The sequence below is a fragment of the Furipterus horrens genome, unplaced genomic scaffold (assembly GCF_987537825.1).
Source record: "Furipterus horrens unplaced genomic scaffold, mFurHor1.1.pri manual_scaffold_8, whole genome shotgun sequence".
NCBI classification, from domain to species: domain Eukaryota; kingdom Metazoa; phylum Chordata; class Mammalia; order Chiroptera; family Furipteridae; genus Furipterus; species Furipterus horrens.
The window spans coordinates 41,612,575-41,634,266 of NW_028327178.1; the positions used below are offsets into that span (position 1 = coordinate 41,612,575).

The 21,692-nt window shown below is 40.4% G+C and overlaps 1 protein-coding gene and 1 pseudogene across 1 annotated transcript in view; both read right to left on the reverse strand.

Annotated features, from left to right (window-relative positions):
- Window positions 1–7,626, reverse strand: part of YES1 (YES proto-oncogene 1, Src family tyrosine kinase) — a 76,833-nt gene extending 69,207 nt beyond the window's left edge. Inside the window, exon 1 of the mRNA XM_090285761.1 lies at window positions 7,377–7,626. The gene's annotated coding sequence lies outside the window, so the exon portion shown is untranslated. The remainder of the gene's footprint in view (window positions 1–7,376) is intronic.
- A 5,803-nt stretch (window positions 7,627–13,429) lies between these two features.
- On the reverse strand, window positions 13,430–20,356 carry LOC150002796 (zinc finger and SCAN domain-containing protein 4-like; annotated as a pseudogene).
- Window positions 20,357–21,692: the final 1,336 nt, after the last annotated feature.

Consider the following 21,692-nt stretch of genomic DNA (forward strand, 5'->3'; position numbering starts at 1 on the left):
TGACAAACTTTGGGAATACAATCTACCTATAATTTTAGTTTGTTTTCACACAATTATCTTGCAAACCTTAAAAAAGCTAAACATTTTCAAGTGTCCATGCTTATTTTGTTCTAATTAACTACATATGTTAAGGAAAAATATCCAGAACAATTACTCTACACTTTTGTTGATTAAAACAAATGTTTTTTTAAAGTATATTTTATTGATTATGTTATTACAGTAGTCTCAATTTTTTCCCCCAAAACAAATGTTTTAATGTAGCTATTTTTCCGATACAGTGTGGCAAAGCTGTCATCCAAACAGTCATGATTACTATTAAATGACATCACAACTATCTGCTTCAATAAGTAATTAAGTCCTTAGTTTTCTAATATTACTGCAAAATCAATTTGAAATGTTTTTTTAAAACCTTGCTTTATAGTAAAAGTTCTATGTAAGTGTTGTTGAGCCTGTGAATGTGAGCCACAAATACCAGTAATGAACTAATATTTAGAAAAACATCAGATCAAGTCTTCTGCCTAGAGAATTAAATCAGTTTATTTGAGGCTAAACCCACCTAGTACAAAGAGACTTAGTAAAATTTCAGAGGTATCACCAACTAATATCAAAAACCACAGAAGGACCATCACACTAAAAAGATCTACCAATTTACAAAATTTATAACAGCCTCATATTCATAGCCAGTTTTGCCCAACTGTGAATTCCTAAAAGAGAGCAGTCATAACTGCAATAGTTTTCTTTTATCCTCACCTGAGGACATGTTTATTGATTTTACAGAGAGGGGAAGAGAGGGAGAGAAACATCGATCAGTTGCTTTATGTGTGAGCCCAGACCTGGGACCAAACCTGCAATATAGGTATGTGCCCTGACTGGGAATCAAACCTGAGAGAGATCTTTTGGTTTGCTGAATGATGCTCAACCAACTGAGCCACACCAGCCAGAGTGCTGCAATCATTTTCATAACATCAAGGCTAGCACAGTATCTGTCATACCACATGTTTAACACTGCCATTTGCCTGAGAAAGTCCAAAACAAAGTCTATGTGACAGTTTCTTATTATAACCTTTACTTACTTGTCACCTAATTTTATTTCAGATTCTAGATTCTAAAACATTTCCTTACATTTTAATCAATACAAAAACTACAACTGTAGTAGAACCATGCATTTATATAAGGCTTAAAAGATATTAGAAACCATCCAGCCCAACTACCTCCTGTTTCAAATGGTGAAACTAGGGCCTAGGGAGTTTACTGAATTGATGAAGGCCACATAGCTCTTCATTGTCAGAAGTGGAATTAAGCTCTGACTGGTAGCTCAGTCGGTTGGAGTGCTGTCCCACAGACTGAAAGGTGTAGGTTCAATTTCTGGTCAGGGCACATATGCAGGCTGCAGGTTTGATTCCTGGTCAGGTATGAGAAGGCAACCGATCAATGCTTCTCTCTCATACTGATGTCTCTCTTCCTCTCGCTCTCTCTCTAAAAGTAATGAAAAAATGTCTTTGGGTGAGGATTTTAAAAAAAGGTTGAATTAAAATACAGATGATCTTCTACCTTTTAGTCTTTTCCTTAATACACTGCAGTTGCCTTCTCTACTCCTTTTCAACTGCCTATTATTTTTAAAGTATCCTTATCCATTAAATACTAACTGAATCAGAATAAAAGTTAGAAATAATAAACATGCCATGGAACAATTACAAATATTAATTTATGCAGCAAAAGCCACCAACTTTCTCTAAACCACCCCAATTTCTACTTAATGCTAAAAAACAGAAAGTTGCATTAAAAAATTAAGTGACTAGCCTCCATAATTAGTTTAAGAAAACCTAGAGTTTACACTGCTAGGAACAGAGGCTGAAACCAGACAATCTTTAAGTTTCAGTGGTCAGGCCTTTTCTGTCTCTATTCCCAGCAGACGTATTCTATGAACTATCCAGAAAATCAGAATTTCTTTTTATTTTGTCCTTGGAAGGTGTGAAAATAAAAGTTATAATTATAATATTGGTTGTCACTAGTAACATGACAGGATGCTAAATGTATTTTTTTTTTTTTAATTTAGGATGATTTCTTCCCACCTGCCTGCATAGCTTGGGCTTTCAATATTCACTAAAACAGTGAAAACATTAAAAAAAAAACTTTATCAAAATGGCCTTTAACTTCACATGTGCAAGTTTTTAAACAGTTCTGTAAAATCATTTTCTAGAACTAAACTTTGAGGGTAAAAATTGTAAAGAACTGTTTTAACATTCGTCGTCGTCGTCATCGTCGGCAGCCGTCCGTCTCGAGAGACGATGGTGTAGCTTCTTAAGAGTCTATCTGCACCGCCGAGAATGGCTGTGCAGTCCGACTCGGGAGTGACACAGTATCTGTCTCCTCCCGTGTTGAATCGACATCTTGCGATGACGCTGGAGTGTCCTCTCCAGTGAAGCTGAAGCTACAGAGCCTGGGCAGGGTGATATGGAGGGTCTGCTGTTGCCCATGCAGCAGACCCCCCCTCTCTTCGCAGCTGAAGGGTCCAAGGGAAAGACGGAGTCAATACAGCTTGGCTTCAGGTGCGCCGCAGGAGTTGCCGGTGTTGACTACAACGTCAAACCGCCTTAGGGACTCCGGCTCCGGATTTTCTGTCGGGGTTTACTCCCTTAGCCTTTCCCCTGAAGAGGTATGCCGCAAGGCAGCGGAGGTTTTTTGGAGTCAGAGTTTTCCTTCTCTGCTTATTAAAAAACACTAGCTAGTTTAGAAAAATTTAGTAGAGATGTTGTGTTTGGAAGAAGTCTGTATATACAAAGTCATATAAATATATGCAGAACCATATCCCTGAATGCAATTAAAAATGTATTATGTATTTATCCTATGAGGGGCTATTTTAAAAGATTCGTATAAAAGAGTCCCTTGCCACAGTGAGCAAGTATATCAGTCACGGAAAGAAAAAATAATAATGCAAGGAGAAATGTGCTTTTACATAGGAGTTTTGCGGGAGCACAAAGAAGGGAGTCAATACACCAAATGTCTTGCTAACTATGTGCCATTATGACAATGTGTACCTGTTAATGTTCAAGAGTACAGTCTTCTATACCTCTTCCTTCCTTCCTTCTGATTATGTAAGTTTGAGTGCTGCTTCTCCCAATACTCTCTATCCCCCATCCAAAATTAGCCAAACCCCAAACCACCAAGTTTCAAAGCCAGAATTAGTATAAGGAATTATCTTTGTAGATTTTCCAACAGTCGTGGTAAAAGAGAAGAAAAGATGCTGAGACTCTTTGCTTGACATGTTTATAAACTTAGCAATGTCAGAAACAGGAAAATTGCCTATGGCATCTTCCAGCCTAGGGCTTGCCATATTTAGATGATACTATATCTGTGTTTATTATGTCCATTTTCTCATCCCAGGAATAAAGGAAGAATGACAGGAGAAAGAATCTAGGGTTGCTACAGGCAAAATTCAGACAGCCACAGGGCATATGCCTTGTGCAGCTAATTCTAGATCTTCCATCCATTTTCTGGGAGAATGTGGAAAGTCCAAAGAACTTGCTTTATAAGCTCTCCTGCCACCCCCAAACAACAGTAACAGCAGCAGCTTTTTAAAGACACAGCTTAAAGCATCATGTAGTATATGGTATATGCTTCATATATACACTCAAACAAGGGAAACTGAAGGACACTGCTATCCTGGACACAGAGGCTTATAATTCAGTGAAGCAGTACCTCACTGGTACACCATCCTATACTTTGAAATTACTCTTTCCTGGAGTGAGCTTCCAGATCTTGAAGAGGAACACCAGGTAAACCCAATCCATACCAGGATATGTTGCCATCAAGTCTGCTAGTTTCAAGACAACAGTAGTGCTGTGCAGCCGACGATTCCTTAGCATACATGTTAAAATTATACTGGCAGTAGCACCAGCTCTTCTCTCTCTCCCTGTGCTGTTTCGATAGTTCCTTTTGCTAAATCTGCCTCTGAGTTTAGACAGAAGCTGGATGGTTCATAGCCACCCAGCAGCTGCAGCTGAGCAATACTCAGGCTAATTGTGGCATTGAAGCAGCTGAGAGGAAGAAAAAAGATAATACATACCCTGCCATAGCCACACACAAACTGCTGTACACACCACCAATAAAATGTCAAGATCCTTTAATAGAAACAGATTATTTCCTTTAAAGAAGGGCAATTATACCTCGATAAAGAAACTTGTATTTGAATTATAGACTTATTTAAATGTGAACTGAAGGTGACCTAAGCCATGTAGTTTTGAACAATGGAAGATCTTAACTAAAACTTCCTGTAAATATTCATGCAACAAATCCAGCACCATAAACATCACCTTTAGAACACAACTGAAAATTCTGTGATATTAGAATTTGGCACAGATGTGATCTCTTCAACTCTACATTATAAGATGCAAAGCAACCAACAACTAAAACAGTAAGTCATTATTACTTAAATCAAGAAAAGTAGCATAATGCAATGATTTTCAGCATTTTTGAAACTCCAGTGCCATACTGTCATCTGCTTACTTTCGAAACAAAACATACGACATACGACATATCTTAACAAAGCTTACATGAACAAAAACATCTTAATGCTCAGAATTTCATGAGATCCTTAAGAATATGAAAACTAAGGCTGAAATTACTGACCTAAAGAATTACTGTTGCAGAAAACTAAAAATGGATAAAAGTCAAGATTTTACCTTGATGCCATAGTTAGTTTTGAGTTTTAACTGTCATGTTACATAATTTCCTGTAAAACAGATTATATTTTATACTTAACAACCAAAGAGTTCCCATTAGTTTAATAAACATATTTTGATTACCTACTACTTGTCACATACAAGCTGAAGAGAATTTAAAGATGGTAAAAACCTGGTGTCTTCCCTCAAAATATCCACATGTTATTTATATATCAAAGTAGTTACATGCATTAGCTGGTTTATAATAATTATTATTTAATAAGTCTAACCCTGTTTGCAAAGGGCAATCCAAGCAGTACTCTAAAGTCAGTTACCAAATATTGAATTTTTTAAGTATCTTATACAGTACATTATATATAGGCTTCTTTAACAAAGAAAAGTAGTTTTATGTAAACTACAACACAGATAAAGAACAGCACACAGAACAAACATATGGCTTAATGATTTACACTAAAGCCAACACCCTTGCAACCACCACCAGGTTAAAAGAGCTCTACCACAACTTAAGAAGCTAGGTCCGAATCACAACTTCCTCCATTTTCCCATATCTTTACTTTTGTAGAAATCACTTCCTTATAGGATTTTAAAAATAGACACAGTTTTATCACCCAAGTTTGGATTCCTAGACAGAGTTTAATATTGCTTTAAAAATTTTTATATTAGGCTTCTTTTTAGTATAATGCTATGAGGAAGTAATAAATGATGTCTACACTGAACACAAGATTGAGAATTAAATATATTTATAAAGAAAAATTACTCACATAAATCATTTACTTACTGCCTAAAAAGATGCAAAGTTAAACTTTATATAAACAAGTCTTACACCATGGGTTGGTAATATTTCTCTTATACTGAGTCATTATTATTCTTTTAGAATATTTATTCTACTATTACACACCATGAAGGTATTTTATTTGTATGGACATTGATTCCATGGCTTGAGAATTTCCTGACTTCAGAAAAAAAAAAAAAAAAAAAAAAACCATGTATTATTATTATACTTCAATGATAAGACAAATTCCACCTATCCCAGGAAGATAGGTCAAAGCGGTAACTTCACTTTCGACTGAACAGGAAGGAGTCAATTTTGTGGTTTATGAAGTCAGCAAAAACACTGCAAAATTAAAGCTAATGTAACATTATAGTGGTTATCGCAAAGTACATATTTTAAGAGCCTTTTTATCTTTTATTCTGGAAACATGGATATAAAATGTCGTGTATTCAGATAAAAGGCAACTGTTTTTGTTTTATTTTCAAATTTAGAACCCTATGAATTGTCAACCAGCATTCAAAATCTCCACTGAAGTTTAGATAACGTCCAAAAGTTAAAATGTAATTAAACTTTCTTCTCTTAAATGTCAACTATGGCAGGGGTTTCATATATTAGTAAAACAAATGTATGATTTAGTGAAAAACACCTTTCTTACAGAACAATTCATAAAAATCATATATGATGTATACAAGACCCTTGATTTCTAAAACAAGGTGCTCCTTTATTACCTGTCCACTCAAAATGTTTCCTGTCCACTGTGTGCCTAGCCCTATGCTAGTTAAGATACTATATTTACTACGTACTTCGCTTTCAATGCATAGTCAAGTGTACACATTTAGTAGTATTTTCCTTAATGTGTAATTTAACACTGGAAATTTAACAAGACAGTTTAAATACACTTAGACTTATCAAGATACCTTTAGCACTGTACTCCTACAGTTAGTTACAATGCACAAATATGCTACAATCATATATATGTATATGTGAAAGCATCTATGTGGAAACACACACCGGTGGAACATATATACCTAATAAACATTATGAACATAAAGTTTTCATTCCTTTAATGACTATTCCGAGCCTATTTCAATTAATTACGCAGGAAATAACCCAACCAAATCCAAACTATGTGTGTCCCCCTCATTACAAAACAAAATTAAAGCAGTCCCTACATGAGACTTGATTTTCAAAGAGCTTCCTTAAAACAACGCTGCCTCGTGCCCAATAAAGCAAAAGCTGGAAGCAATTACCAAGAAGAAAAATACACTTTAAAACTAATTCTTCTGTAACACACGTGGAGAACCCAACCAAGTGGGAGGCGAAGTGGCAAAAACTGTAGAAGTGGATGCTGAGTAGCATATTTCCCAACCCCCAACACAAAACAAAGGAAAACTTGAACATGTTGTGGTTTTCAATCAAACCAAGTGAAGCGAGAGGCTCACCCCCTCGCCCCTTACACACACCCTCCGCCGCTCTCCCGGCACAGCTGCCACCCGGCGTGAGTCAACACTTAAGACCCCCAACCTCTGGGACAGAACGGGGCCGCTGCCCTCGCCGATTGCTTGGGAATGCGAGCCAAAGTAAACCTCAGCCCCGCCTCGCCCCTTGGCCCACGCGACCTTAAGGACGCGGGTGGTGGGGTGTCCCAACGCTCCCAGGACCTTAAGTCGGACTCGGGCGGGACAGGGTAGGATTGGACAGGGCGAAGACCGAGTCTGGGGACAAGCAGGTAGAGCTGGGAAGGAGACACGCCCGCCGGGCAAGCCGGCTCGGGGGAGGGGAGAAGTTTCTCTTCAACTTCCCGACTCGGAGCCAGCTGGGGCAGGGAGCGGTAGCGCCTCCGGGCGCCGGCGGGCGCCGGGGCCTAGCGCTGCCCACCGGGATCGACCGCCTCCGCCTGCGGGGCCTCACTGGGTCCTTACCTGCCCTCCAGTCCCGCTCTCATGGGTCGCCGCTACTGCGGCTCCGGTGGTGGGGAGGGGGCGGCGGGCGGAGGCGAGGCCCGCGGAGCCCTCTCCCTCCTTCCACCTCCTCGTCCCGGGCGCTCGGCGGCAGCGACGACCGCACAGCCTCTCCGACTCGTTACTTTAGGAGGAGAGAATTCCCGGGTTTCCCCCACCCCAAGTCCTCACTCTCCACCTCTACGCGCGGCGCCTGCCCCCACTCCTGACTCCGCCCCTCCACGCGGGGGCGGGGCGAGGGCCGCAGCTACCTGCACGCGCGGTCGGCCCGCTCACCGGAACTCGTGCTGCGCCCACTCCGGCACGAGCGCTCCGAGCCTTCCGGCGCTAGTGCGCGCCGCCGCGGGCTCCGAATCTCCTTTGCTGCGGTCCTCCTAGGTGGCGAGTCCGAATAACTCATCCTGATCTAACATGGCGGCGGGGTCTGGGGCGGGTTCCCGAGGCGGCGCGGGCTGAGGGGGCGTGAAAAAGAGGCCCTTCTGCGGGCGGAGATCCGACCCACAACGCCCGCCCCACCCGCGGACTTTGCGGGTGCCGACTCCGCTGCGTCGGGACATGCAGCTCGGCCGCGGTTTCCGCACCCTCTCCTTTCTCCTTTCCCTTCTCCCCGCTCTCAGTAGTGCCTAGGACCTTGGGGTTTTGTTTGTTTTTGTGGAGGAGGACGGGGTTGAGGTTTTTTTTGGTTGGCAGTTTGCTTCTCAGTACTATGCTTCCGCACCCACTGTAGTTGATAGTAAAATCTCAGTTCGGCCGGGAGGGCGGGGGGCCCCGTTAGTAACACCATCACAACCCTGATCGCAGTCCAGGAACACTCGCGTCTGGTCTCTTTCCAAGTCAGTCCCAGCCCCAGAAGCTTCCTGTTGACTGTAGGTCGAACCAGCCTTGTCCGGAGAGGGAACCGAAGCCGAGTTTTTTTGACGACTGTCCCAATGGCGGAAGTTTTGGCTCACCTTGGGACAGCGTATTTTTACACCGTCCTGGCAACATACAAGGGAGAGAACTGGGACAGGTATTACTACCCTATTTAACAGCTATGGAAACTGAGGCTGCGACCCTGAAAGTGCGGCAGGCAGAACTAGAATCCTCATCTGAATCAAAGACTTTTTTTTTTTTTTTTTTTTTTTTTTTTGTCTTGTTTCCAGTCGCTGTTAAGGGAGAGGATCCAGAAAGAAATGGAATAAAGATGAGGATTTTTCAAGATGGGAACGAGCTGAATATTGAGACATTTTTGCTGAAATCACGTCTGCTCTGTCACAGTCTTAGATTAACTTCCTCTTTGTATTTCCTCTTTGGTGGGGTTATCAGAACTATTTATGTGGGACTGTTGGTTTCCTTTTCTGCGGTTTTTAGTGAAATTCAACCATCTTCCACAGATAAGAAATAGTATAATCATATGTGTCAGTATTGTGGGGTTCTAGCAACTCAGGAAGTGCATATAAAGGTTTGAAATTTTTTTTCTTCAGCTCACCAAATGAACAAAAGGTAGGCACAAGCTTTCACATTAATAAAAAAGGTACACATAATGTGGAAAGATGCTTTATTTGGTTTAGCTCCTAAAACTTCATTTGCCATTGACTGTCTTGGGCATTAAAATTTTCATGTAATTATGCTCATTATGTAGATGAGGAAAATAAAAGTTAAGTAAAAGAATATTTTTTCATGTAGATTTATATTTAGTTTTGTTTTGTTTTTTAACTAGAAGACAAGTTCCTTGGGCTGTTTCTTTTCTAAACTAATAAAATAGAGATAATGTTTTTGTTCTAAACTCAGCCTCAAAATCAACTCTAAAATACTAGTTAACCCTAGTTTACCCCAGTTTAAGGAGTGAAGAAGCTTTGAAGATGTTCTGTATGTAGTTTTAAAAGTGGGAGGTGTCAAAATCTCTCCTACATGTTATAGGTTAGATTAACTCATCAAGATTTCTTCTCTCCACCCTCATTTTGATTCTTTTTACCACCTCATTCTCTGTTTTCTTTTATCTTTTGAAAAAGTCACTGCAATTCCAAGGCTAAGTATGTAAATAACCTGGAGACTTGTCACTCTTAGGCTCAATGGCTCACTTATTTCCAGGGATACTTAAAACACCAAAAAACAAAACACACACAAACTAGAGAAAGAATCCTTTAAAGTCTTGCCGAGTTTGGTAAAATAGAAATTGTTTTTAATTGAAAATCTGTTCATTCATAAAATGGACAAAAGAAGCACATCCATGTCTGTCCCACAGTGTAGAAGTCTGAGATGTATGTGTTAAAGAGTGATAAGGGACCTAAGTCTTGGAATCCCTGGGAAAATCAGCTGGATGAAAAAGCCCCGGGAAAGCTTGAAACAAACAAAAATGAATGAAATATGTTGTGTCTACAAAAGCGAAATACATCATTTTAATGCTTACAATTTTTTTAAAGTTTAAAAAATTTGGAATTTAGCTGGGGCATACTTGCTCTAATCCTGGAACATGTGATTTTGCCAGGAAATGTTTGTGTTTAGGATAAACCTCTCCTACCTGCTGTCAGTAATCTTCTGCTGCTGCTTTCATCACTGAGGCTGTGATGATTTTCTCTTCCTGTTAACTAGAAAGCCTGTTAACATAGGTGTATGCACTGGTCTCTGGTCTCTTAATAACTATTCCACTACCACACCACACCCCCAACATGCCCTCCACTGGATTTGTACCCACTCAAAGCCTGGATCTCCTCACTTCACTAAGTGCCTAAAGTTATCTGCACTACAGTGGCCTTGCCTCTTCCACCTGACCAGAACTGCTGGTAGGCCTGTTAGGAAGAATATGAGGAACACTCTAAGCAAAGATTTGGAGGATCAGGCAAAAGGAAAGGATTCATTCTTGTATGTTAGATTCATTATGCCAAGCTTAGTGGAGAGGCGCAGTAACCCATCCATTTCTGAATGTTCCTGATGCTTTCATTGTCTCAAGGCCTGGTGCTGTGTATTACAGTTTTTACTTCCCTATTGTCTCTGCAAGGGCTGTCTAACAGAACCATTTCATTGGATGTATAAGAACACATCCTGCAATGAATACATGCAACATATGGCAATCTTAAATGAGCTTTAGTGATTCCTGCCCATCTCTGTTCTTTTTTGCTCCACTCTGTAGCTTCTAACTTCATGGCTTTCTGGTCTACAATCTTAGGACTTCACCTTGCCTGATGTGCCTCCCTAACTAGTTTTTGGAAGTCTAGTCTCTGCTGTTGGGATCTACTTTGGGGTCATCTGTTCAGTTCTTTATAATTCTGCAATTTAGTCCCAGGCCTGTTTTACCTAACAAAGTCCTTTTAAAATAATAGGTGTTCTTTTAGTTTTTTTTAAAGATTTTATTTATTCATCTTTAGCAAGGGGAAGGGAGGGAGAAAAAGAAGAAGAGAAACATCAATGTGTGGTTGCCTCTCGTGCGCCTCCAACTAAGGGCCCGGTCTGCAACTTAGGCATGTGCCCCTACTGGAATCAAAGCAGTAGTCCTTTGGTTCACAGGCCAGCGCTCAATCCACTGAGTGTCACCAGCCAGTCCTTGATTTCAGTTCTAGCTTCTCCTGGTTCCTATTTGCCTATTCCTAGGTAACCTTACCCATAAATTCAAACTTTCATATACTAAACTTGGTTCCTCACTCTGTTCTGGGACAAGTTTCTAAGCTGGATGGTATCTGGCATCTTCTCATATGCCCTCCACCTTGCAGAACATAGCATGGAATGAACAGCTTTGAGGGTACCTGTTTTACCCAAGTTCCTCTTCTCTGAGAGTTGACCCTCTACCAATAGCTGGATTGTAGCCCTATGATCTGAGTACTGCTACTCCTAGGAATTTTGAATTTTCAGGGAGTGACACAAAGGTGACTCTGATTATTCATGGTGGCCAGGGTACAGTTGAGAAGCCAGTGGCAGAAGGTAAGTGTCCAGGGTAGGGGAGTCCAGCCTGGTTCCTGCCTGAGTCTGTCCCACCGAATCTCCCTCTCAAATCTCTGAACTTCTTCCATTAAATTCTTTTTCAGTTTGGTTTCAGTAGAGACTCTTTTCTCTGCAAGTGAGAACCAATGTATAGTTTCTCCTTGTACTGCTAAAAGTAAACTCAGGTGATATGAGGGCAGCATCTCCTGCCTTGTGTACAGAGTTGGGGTAAGTGTGGGGTCGGGGGAACTGATTTTCACAGAGAGGATGAAACAGATGCACATCAAGAAGCAAAGATATGAAATGGCAGGACACCAATGCTAAGACTCTAGTTGCCTTGAACTACATGTAAGATTCTAAACCTAGAACAGAGTTGCCAAATCAGTCCCTGTGTTACTAAATTCAAGGGCTTTGCTGCTTGAGGCGTTCTGTTCAAGAACTGGCACAAGGTCGTTTTTTTGTTTTTGTTTTTTAACTTGCAGTAAATGGAGACTAGAGATTCACATCTAAAACTCTTTCAGAATGGAGGTTTAGCCATTGCTTATATATGCTACTTGGTTAATTACACTTTGATTTCTTCTTTGCAATTGGCTGCACTTAGTTGGTTGAGTTCCTGTCAAGCTCATTCTGTTTACAACCTCATCTGCAAAACACTGTATCATGTTTTAACATTTAACAAGAGTAGCATTTAGTAAGAACTGCCCTGACCTGGAGACCATTGTCCTATCTTAACACCTCCTGCCTTCCCAGGTAGTCATTGCTTTTAGGTCACAGCATAACACACACTCTTCCTCACATAGTGCTAACTTAATACTCAAAATTCTCAGTACAATAATTCAGGCAGCAAATACCTAAAATTGGTCTTATATGTTGAAACCCATTTGATATCTCTGCGCTATAACTTTGTACAATAATTTTCACCCAAGAGACACATTTGCAATTCCTGTAGCCATTATCAAGTTTTGAGCCTTTACTTCTCTGGTATATTAAACATATATGGTCATAATACATGAGTATCTCTGACACTAATTTTAAACACCACTAAAATTGTTACCAGATTGCTACTTCCTGGAAATCTTTATAACTGGGTTATGAAAAGTAGAACATAACTTTGCTTGAAGGCAAGAAGTTAAAGTTAGAATGTTTGCCTACATGATGTTTAGAAAAGACACTATAAATCAGTCGTGCTCTTATCTTTTAAGTTAACTGACATCAGATCATGAAATATAAACAATTGACATAAAGAACTTTATTAGATATTTTGTAAGCTAACATTGTGGCTGGGGTTCAAAGAAATGTGTTTAGAATAAATCTATCCTTTTAAAAACCCTTTCTCAAGTTAATTCTTTTTGTACTTTCAATGGTATAGGTTATTATTTTTATATAGTTAATTATTATTATTCAGTGGTATAAATCACATTTGTGTCTAAGCAAATTAAAATCTGACCGGATCTTATGTAGTGTAAACCATAATGCATTATTTTAGCAGTATGTATTTGTTTCTTTGACTTATATATGAACAGGTCTTTTGATTACTTGAAAAAGCTGCCTAATTTTTCTTTATTCTAAGGGAATAACGTAGCAACAAATATTTAACATAAGATCCATGCCTTGATGAAGTATCTGAATGAATTATTGAGATTGGCAATATAGAACTAGGGTTAATAACAACAATGATGGCTACTTTTTCTTGAGCCCTCGCTATATACCAGGTATTTTACCTACATCATTCAGTTAATCCTCGTAATAATCCCAGGGTCAGTAGTACTATCCCCATTGACAGATTGGATTCCTCAAGGCTTAGAGAGGTTAAGTACTGTAAGTCATTGTGATTACAGAAAAGAAATGATTTTTAAATGTAGTTTCAATGGCCATGTGGAACAGCATTTATCTGTCCAAATTCTGGAGTAATTAAAATTAATACATTGCCTTTATAATAAGATATATATAAATAAGAAATGTGAAATTCTAAATATTTATATAAAATTCTTTATTTTATAATCTGTATTCCTAAAAAAATTGAAGCAAACTTAAAAAGATGTGTAAGACTAAACTAAAAATATGTTCTAAATAAACAGGTATTATAGATGTATACATACTCATAGACATATTTATATGCATCACATTGAGGAAGCTTCAAGTATGGAGAAGACACCTTTGAAGGCAGTTTTCTGGTGCATCCTCAGTTGGGACTGGTAGATGGATGACTGTTGGCAATGTCTCTGGCACACGGAACACACATAGAGTTTCCCTCCCATGTGCATTCTCTCATGAGCCAGAAGGTTGGTTCTGTGGCTAAAGGACTTGGCACACGTGCTTTATTTAAAACGTTTTTCTCCTGCATGAATCGTCTGATGCATGTGCAGGTCTGAGGCCTGAAAGAAGCCTTTGTCACATGTGGTACAAATAAATATACTCTCACTGTGTCTTCTCTGATGGACTTTTTTTTTTAAAAAGTATATTTTATTTATTATGTTGTACAGTAGTTCCAATTTTTTTCCCCTTTGCCCAGTACCCGCCTTCCCTCCAGCAATCTCACCCCCCTTAGTTCATGTCTGTGGGTCGTGCATATAAGTTCTTTGGCTTCACGCTTTCCTATATTATTCTTAACTTACCCCTATCTATTTTGTTCCAACCAATTATGCTTCTTAATCCCTGCACCATTTCCCCATTTCTCCCCCTTCTCCCTCACAGCTGATAACCCTCCAAATGATCCCCATACCTATGATTCTGCTCCTATTCTGGTTTGCTTACTTGGATTTTGTTTTTATTTTTTTAGATTTAGTTGTTGGTAGTTGTGAGTTTGTTGTCATTTTAGTGTTCATAGTTTTGACATTTGATAAAATAATGGCTTGTCTGAGTAGTACTTCATCTGCCCTTCCATTCTAAATGATAGCTTTACCAGAAAGAGTAATCTTGGTTGTATGTCCTTGCTTTTCATCACATTGAATACTGCTTGCCGGTCCCTCCTTGCCTACAAAGAGTCTTTTGAAAAATCAGCTGATAGTCTTATAGGCACCCCTTTGTAGGCAACTCTCCGCTTCTCTCTTGCTGCTTTTAGGATTCCCTCTTTATCTTTCACCTTTGGCTTTTTAATCATGATGTGTCTTGGTGTGGTCCCCTCTGGGTCCAGCTTGCCCGGGACTCTCTGTGCTTCTTGGACTTGTATGTCTATTTCCTTCGCAAAATTTGAGAAGTTTTCCTCCATTATTTTTTCACATAAGTTTTCAAGTTCTTGCTCTTCCTGTTCTCCTTCTTGCACCCCTATGATTTGAATGTTGGCACGTTTAAAGTTATTCCAGAGGTTCCCAAGCCTCTCCTCATTTTTTTCAATCCTTGTTTCCTCATTCTGTACTAGATGATTGTTTTTTTTCTTCCTTATGTTCCAAATCATTGATTTGAACCCTAGTTTTCTTCCGTTCACCATTGGTTTCGTGTGGATTTTCCTTCATTTTATTTACCATAGTCTTCACTTCTTCTCTTCTGTGTTTGCTGTACTCAAGCATATCTGTCAAGTCTGTGAACATCTTTATCACCAATGTTTTGAATTCTGTGTCTGTTAGGTTGTCTATTTCCTCATCTGTTAAGTTGGCTATCTCCTCATCGCTTAGTTCTCCCACTGGAACCTTGATCCGTTTCCCCTTTTGGACAGTACTCCTCTGTCTCCTCATTCTGACAGGCTCCTGTGTTTGTTTGCCTCCGCGCCCCAGATAGAGCTGTCGCTCCTGTTACATTGTGAGGGGCGAAGCCTTAGGATTCATCAGTACAGGGCGACCTGTTTCACCATGTTGTGGCATTGTATGTGGGGTGGAGGTCTGAGAGGGAACAATGCCACTTGTCCAACACTCACTCCTTTTCCAGGCACTTCTCCCACTTCCCTATTGGACTGGCACCTCTCTAGCTATTGCCCTGGCTGTCGTTCCCAGGGTGAATTGGTTTGCAGATGTTCTAGGACCATGGGGGCTCTTTAAACAAGCAGACTCTTCTGAGAGACTGGCAGTTTCTGTCTCTGCCCCAGCTTCCACTCGTTTGCACAGTCAGAAGCAATGAGGCTTGATTTTCCCCAGTGCTGGAACCATGAGCTACGCAGTCTGGTGAGGAACTGGGAAAGCTCCTCAGGTGTCCCTCCTGACTTTTTAAAATGGGTAACTGTGCTTTCCACCAGCCTGCTGCTGCCGCTGCTGCTGCCACCACCACACTGCATCCTCTCCACCCTGGCTCTGCCCCTCCTACTTTGTCTGGATGAGTATTTCTTCTTTATATCTTTGTTTGTTGGATTTCCATGCAGTTTGATTTTCTGGAACTTCTGGTTGTTTCTAGTTTTGAGGTAGTTGTATTCCTTCTTAGTTGTGGAGGGAGATGCAGCGCATCTGTCTATGCCTCCATCTTGGCCAGAAGTCCCTTCTCTGATGGACTTTTAACTGAGAGAAGTACCTAAAGATCTTGGGACACTTCTCAATCAATGTAACTTTTGGGTTCTGTGGACTGTTTCTTGGTGTCCACCATGTGTGGAGTTTCCCTCATTGCTCTGGTGGGTAGGAATAGACTCAGGAGCAACCTGGGCCAGCCTGGAGAGAAAACACTTGTTCTACCTCCATGAACAGATCTTATCAAGAGGGTCCTTTCAGGGACACTTCCTGGGACCTGGAGGTACCTAGACTTGCTCTTCTGGAGCTGAGTGGATTCTTTAAAGAAACATCCCCTCTTCAGGCCCAGTACAGTTCTTTCCCTGGGTAATTAGTAGGGAAGGTATTTGATTGCCTTGACTAGTAATACTGTCATTTATGTCAGTGGTCTTCAAAGAAATGTTGCCACCATTTTCTTTATGTTCATCTCCTTGTCTTCTTTGCAGAGAAGTATCTTGGGGAGTGAAGGAGTGTACCCCCACATTTGCCTCTGTTGGGGATCCTACAGACAACTGTTTTGTTAGATGAACAGTGACTTCTCTTAAGGGAACATCCTCAGAAAAGAGGGCTTCATGGATTTCCATTCAAGATGGCGGCACAGGTAAACACAGCATGCCTCCTTGCATAAGACATCAGTATTATAACTAAAATATAGAAAACTATCACTCAAAACTGTCAGAAATTGTGTTGAATGGAAGTCTGACAACTATGGAATTAAAGAAACCACATCCATTGAGACTGGTAGGAGGGGTGGAGATGTCGATTGGGCTGGTCCCACATCCACCTGTTGTAGATAAAAATTTGGGAGAGGTATCTCAGGAATGAGGAGCCCAGGCCTCACACCAGACCCTACAACCCAGGGTTCCAGTGCCAGAAAGATAAGTCCCCATAACCTCTGGCTGCAAAAACCAGCAAGAATTAGTCAATGAAAGAAACCTCTGGAGTCCTAAGCAGTTCCCCTTAAAGAACCTACACATGGACTTACTCAGACTCACTCCTTCTGAGGCTCCAGTACCAGAGTAGCATCTTGAAAGGCACCAGTGGCATACAGGGAGGAACTAAAGTGTCTGGCATCAAGGCAGAGGCTGGGTGATAGCTTTCTCCCAGAAAGAAAGGTGAGCAGAGGCCATTGTTCCTTTTCTGAGCCCTCCCTTCACAGGGCCACAGAGCCAGCAGGCAGGTGCTATATCTGAGATTCCATCAGTCCAGCTAACACTGTATGCCCTGCCCTGAATATTCTCTGAGACTCTGTCCCACCACAGTTATGAACTCCCCCACAAACTGTTAACAATGGCTTTTCCATATGAATGGCTGGTCTTGGCTCATGCTTCACAACTTCTTAAAGTTGTGAAGCAAGCAAGCAAAATCCAGCCTCCGTGAGCCTCCAGCCCCTGAACCTAAGTGGCCCAAGGCCTGATGCTAGCACCAGTCAGCCTAGATTCACAGCTTGGCTTTGCCTGGGAGTCTCTAAGCCCAGCACAAGTAGCAGCCATCTCAGATTGCTGTATAGCTCAAGCAGGATGGCCCCGGGGAAGAACACAGGTAGGGGCTGACCTTGGCATGCACGACTCAGGAAACCCCAAAGCATATGAACCCTTTGGACAGCTACAGACTACATTGGAGCACCACCACCCTGCCCCACACAGCTGACACACCGTGGAGGTTGGAGGTTGGAGGTTGGTTGTCAGTGGTTATGGCCAGTCTTTGTAGATAATTAGCCTAGGTAAATCCTTCCCATTGACCTGCCAAAAGCAATCAAGACTCAACTGCAGAAACAAAACCCATCTGTCAAAATGAGGCAGACAACTATAGAAATCCCGGTGGTGCAGCTCACCAGGCAACAGATGAAGAACCTGACAAATGAACAAATAAGAAACCCGTCAGAGGCTCAGTTCATCCTTTGGTATCAGGTGGCTTACAGAATTAACAAAAGATCTGGAAAAAGATGAGAAAGAATTGAAAAACACACTGAAAGGAACAAAACCACATATGAGACAGATGGTGAGGAAATAAAATCCAGAGTTCAAATCAACAAACCAGAACATAGAGAAGGAACAAACAGTCAACCAGTGCAGAGAGAGGAAACGGGAAGCAAGGAAAATGATGAGAGGATCAGAAACCTCTGGGACAGCTATAAGAGATCCAATATATGGATGATCGGATTGCCAGAGGGTGAAGAAAAAGAACTAGAAATTGAAAAATTAAGTGAAAATATAATAAAGCAGAACTTCCCAAACTTGGGGAAGGAAATAGACTTACAGGTCCAGGAAGCACAGAGAGTTCCAAAACAACTGGACCCAGGGAGAACCACTCCAAGACACATTATAATTAAATTGTCAAAAGTTAAAGATAAAGAGAGAATCTTAAAAGCAGCAAGAGAGAAGAAAAGAATCATGTACAAAGGGGTCCCAATTAGACTATCAGCTGACTTCTCAAGGGAGACCCTGCAGGCAAGAAGGAACTGGCAAGAAATATTCAAAGTAATGAAAATCCAAAACCTACAACCATGAATACTTTATCCAGCGAAGTTGTCATTCAGAATAGAAGGGCAGAGAAAGTGTTTCCAGGACAAAATAAAACTGAAAGAGTTCATTAGATCCAAACCACTGTTATATGAGATGTTAAAAGGACTGGTTTAGGAAAAGGAGGATCAAAACTATGAACACTAAAATGAAAACTGCATCACAAGAAACAACAACAGAAGCTAGGGAATTGAAACAAAGGCAAACTAAATAGGCAATGAGAGTGGAAAAAGAACCATAGGTATGGGGAGCATATTGGGGGGAGGTCAGCAGGGAAGGGTAAGGGGGAGAGGGAGGGAGATGGTATAGGAATTAAGAAACATTGTAGGAGGGAATGGAATAGACAGAGAGGTTGAGAAGAACTATATGCACAACCAATGGACATGGACTAAAAGGGGGGGACAAGGGGAGGGAGGGGGGCCACCAGGTAGAGGGGAGCAGAGGGAAGGGAAATTGGAACAAATGTAACACTGTAATCAATGAAACACATTAAAAAAAGAAAAAAACAAAAAGACTCAACTGCAAGAGGAGGGTGTACTCAGCCCACACAAAATGTGCACCTCAAGTACCCAGCTTGGGTGATAGGGGAGGCTCTGCTAATGGACCCTACAGGACACCTACTATATTAGGACATACTACCAAGACAGGGAGTCAGAGAACTCTACCTAATAAATAGAAACAAACTAAAATGAGGAGATAAAGAAACATGGCCCAAATGAAAGAAAGGATCAAAACTCCAGGAAAAAACACAGAAAAAGTAAACTAAATGGAGATAAGCAATCTGTCATATGCAGAGCTCAAAACACTGGTTATAATAGTGAGGACTTCAGCAGCATAAAAAGGATTCAGTCAGAAATAAAGGATACACTAATTAAAATTAAGATCAATTTACAGGAAAACAACAGTAGATTGAATAAAGCCAAGAATCAAATCACTGATTTGGAACATAAGGAAGCACAAAACAATCAGAATAACAAGAAGAAAAAAGAATCATCAAAAAACAAGGATAGTGTTATCAGCCTCTGGGACAACTTCAAGTGTTCCAACATTCACATCACAGGGGTCCTAGAAAGAGAAGAGAAAGAGCAAGAAATTGGAAATCTATTTGAAAAAATAATATAAGAAGCCTTCTCTAATTTGGTGAAGGAAATAGACATGCAAGTCCAGAAAGCACAGAGTCCCAAACAAGATGAATGCAAAGAGGCCTACTCCAAGACACATCATAATTAAAGTGCAAAGGTTAAAGATAAAGAGAGAATCTTAAAAGCAGCAGGAGAAAATAAGTTAGTTACCTATTGGGGAATTCCCATAAGACTATCAGCTGATTTCTCAAAAAAAACTTTGCAGGCTAAAAATGATCGGCGAGAAATATTTCAAGTCATGAAAAGCAGGGACCTACAGCCAAGATTGCTCTATCCAGCAAAACTATCATTTAGAATCTAAGGGCAGATAAAGAGCTTCCCAGGGAAGAAAAAGCCAAAGAAGTTCATCATCACCAAACTATTATTATATGAAATGTTAAAGGGACTTATTTAAGAAAAAGAAGATCAAAACTATGAGCAATAAAATGGCAGTAAGTACACATCTATCAACAATTTAATATAAAAAACAAACAACTAAGCAAACAAGAACAGACAGAATCAAGGATATGGATAGTGTTTTGATGGTTGCCAGATGGGAGGGGTGTACCAGATGGGAAATGAGTAAAGAGGTGAGAGGATTAAGAAGTACATATAGGTAGTTATAGAACATCATGGAGATGTAAAATACAGTACAGGAACTGGAATAGCCAAAGAACTTATATGAACGACCCATGGACATGAACAATGGTGTGGGGATTGCCTGAGAGAGTGGGTGGTGCTGGGTGGTGCTGGGAAGCAAAGGGGGAAAAATTGGGATAGCTATAATAGTATAATCAATAAAATAGAATTTAAAATAATAATAGATACCAAGAGAGAAAATAGAAGAGGGTTTTCTGTCCCTGCATGTGGGTGTGGACTAAACCAGGGGACTTCATGCAATTATCACTCAAGTCCTCCATGAATGTCTCCAGGTTTCTGCCACTTTATTCCCATTGCTCCCTCAATAGGGACCTGTCACTGCAGTGCCTATTGATCATAAACTCTTCCAGGACCACTTGAAAAATAATTCCATTCTTGCTGTGTTTTTCTGGCTGCAGGCACAAGTAAAATGACTTATATAGTCTTTGCAGTCCTACCTGCCCACGAGTTATCGCTGTTTTGAAATAAGCTGAGCTGAGTGTTCTGGAACCCAGAGACACTCCCTTTTTTTTCCAAGAGCAGGTTTTTGGCTAGGTTTAAAGTCCACATTTTACTGACCCACAGTCATTCCTGCATGTTTCAGATAGTAATGAGGTTCTGAGGTCAAAATCCATTTTTAGCAATATTTCTCCGAGACTCAGCTTCTAGGATTCAATTCTTTAACTCCTGTGTTGATAGCGATGGATGGTTAAAAGACCATGAGCTCCTCAAGAAGATTAAACTTCAAAGTGGGTAATCCTAGACCAAAGACTGAGCTACTGTGTGACTGGCTAGCCACACTGGGTTCATCTGATAGTTGTTAAATATTTTAAAAATCAGCTTGTTTATTCATTCACAAAACATTTGTAGACTATCTCCTGATAAATTCTGTATATATTAGTTTATATTGTATTAAAAGAGATCTTATGACTTTATTAACTAAAGAACTGGAAATTAATGGCGGGACACTGTATTGAAATCTAAAGAATGTAAATATTAGTAGATTTTTAAAGGTTATGTTGTGATTTTTTTCAGTGGTAAAGGAATTAATATCCTACCAAATTAATATTAAAATGCAGAGGTGGACTAACACAGGTTGACAGTGTATGCGAAACACAGAGTTTATTCTTGTATTATTATGTATTAATTATGGTATTATTTTCCATATGAACAACTGTAAACCTACTTTTGTCCCACCTTCATATAGTTTTCTTTTGGATGTTTTAATTAAAGAGTAATATAATCAATTTTTACAGTTTATACCTAATTTAGTTTTTGTTGTTTTATTTTGCTTAACAGAAGTAGCCACTTTTTCCCCCAACCCTCACTCAAGGATATCGTCATTGGTTTTAGAGAGAGAGTGGGAGATATATCTATGTGAGAGAAAAACATCAATTGGTTACCTCCAGTACACACCTGACCCAGGATCAAACCTGCAACCTAGATATGTACCTGACCGGGAATCAGACTCTCAACATTTTGGTGTATGGGAAATGCTCCAACCAGCTGAGCACCTTGCCAGGGCTCAGTACTAGCCACTTAAAAAACAAAAACAAAAACAAAAGCAAAGCCCTGGCTGATGTGGCTCAGTGGGTTGAGTGCCATCATGTGGGCCAAAGGGTTGCCAATTCAATTCCCAGTCAGGGAGCATGCCTGGATTGTGGACCAGGTCCCCAGTTGGGATTGCACAGAGGC